Source organism: Sinocyclocheilus anshuiensis, unplaced genomic scaffold (genome assembly GCF_001515605.1).
Source record: "Sinocyclocheilus anshuiensis isolate Anshui unplaced genomic scaffold, SAMN03320099.WGS_v1.1 scaffold336, whole genome shotgun sequence".
In the NCBI taxonomy this organism is placed as follows: domain Eukaryota; kingdom Metazoa; phylum Chordata; class Actinopteri; order Cypriniformes; family Cyprinidae; genus Sinocyclocheilus; species Sinocyclocheilus anshuiensis.
The window spans coordinates 365,141-366,620 of NW_015555712.1; the positions used below are offsets into that span (position 1 = coordinate 365,141).

The 1,480-nt window shown below is 39.1% G+C and overlaps 1 pseudogene; it reads left to right on the forward strand.

Annotated features, from left to right (window-relative positions):
- LOC107672085 (olfactory receptor 52B4-like) overlaps window positions 1-879 on the forward strand; it is a 3,728-nt pseudogene extending 2,849 nt beyond the window's left edge.
- Window positions 880-1,480: the final 601 nt, after the last annotated feature.

A 1,480-nucleotide genomic window follows, 5' to 3' on the forward strand; every position in this document is an offset into this window, starting at 1 on the left:
TTTATGCATAACTCACTTAAGGCTTAGTGAGGCCCAGATAATGTATATTTATGGTTTATTTGGTCATTATTAGCTCAAATGTGGCTGTGTAGTGGCCTTCTTGTGGACCACTGCCAAAATGCCAAAATTCCATGCAGCATGTGCTCCACATGAGGAATGTGGGGAAGACCAGGGTTAGAATAAAAATCAACTGTGGCCCACATTAGGGCCAGTTTTGGTTGGGCAGGATCATGCCTTTCTCCATCTGTATCACTCAAGCATTCTTTATACATGTATACGCCGTATCAGCGGTCTTCATCTTGACCACCATGGCATACGACAGATATGATGAGATGCACTACCATTATGAGCAAACTTCACCTCACAAAGATAATCTCGTTGGTTTGGCTCTCTAATTTGACACCGATGGCCATCCTTTTCATTCTTCTCCTGCGTTTGCCTCACTGTAGGTCTTACCTTACCCATCCGTACTGTGACAACCCTTCCCTGCTTCAACTGGTCTACGCAGACACAACCATTAATAACCTTTATGGACATCTGATAACAGCTCTCTGTCAGCTGTTAACAGTGGGTCTGATTTTGTACACTTACCTACGGATACTCATAGCCTGTTTCCGCAACAAAAGCTCTGACATGAGGAGTAAAGCTCTGCAGACATGTGGCACACATCTAGTTGTCTTTGTTTTGTTTGAGTGTTTGGGTCTTTTCACCATTATCTCATACAGGATAAAATATATTTCTCCCCACTTAAGAAAATTCATTGTGGTTGGTGCTATGATATTGCCACCGACAATGAATCCTGTTATATATGGATTGAGAACTAAGGAAATCAGGGTCAAAAGGATCACATTCTTCCAGCAAAAGGTTTTCGCATCATGAACAAATAACACTGCGGTGTTGTGAGAAATATTGTTTCTACAAAACTTACTTTGCAAAGTTTATCAGTTATATGCATTAATGTAATATATTAATCTGTCTTTCTGTCAAATCTTTCTCTCTCTAACACATACAGGTGCATCTCAATAAATTAGAATGTCGTGGAAAAGTTAATTTATTTCAGTAATTCAACTCAAATTGCGAAACTCATGTATTAAATAAATTCAGTGCACACAGACTGAAGTAGTTTAAGTCTTTGGTTCTTTTAATTGTGATGATTTTGGCTCACATTTAAGAAAAACCCACCAATTCACTATCGCAACAAATTAGAATACTTCTTAAGACCAATAAAAAAAACATTTTTAGTGAATTGTTGGCCTTCTGGAAAGTATGTTAATTTACTGTACATGTACTCAATACTTGGTAGGGGCTCCTTTTGCTTTAATTACTGCCTCAATTCGGCGTGGCATGGAGGTGATCAGTTTGTGGCACTGCTGAGGTGGTATGGAAGCCCAGTTTTCTTTGACAGTGGCCTTCAGCTCATCTGCATTTTTTGGTCTTTTGTTTCTCATTTTCCTCTTGACAATACCCCATAGATTCTCAA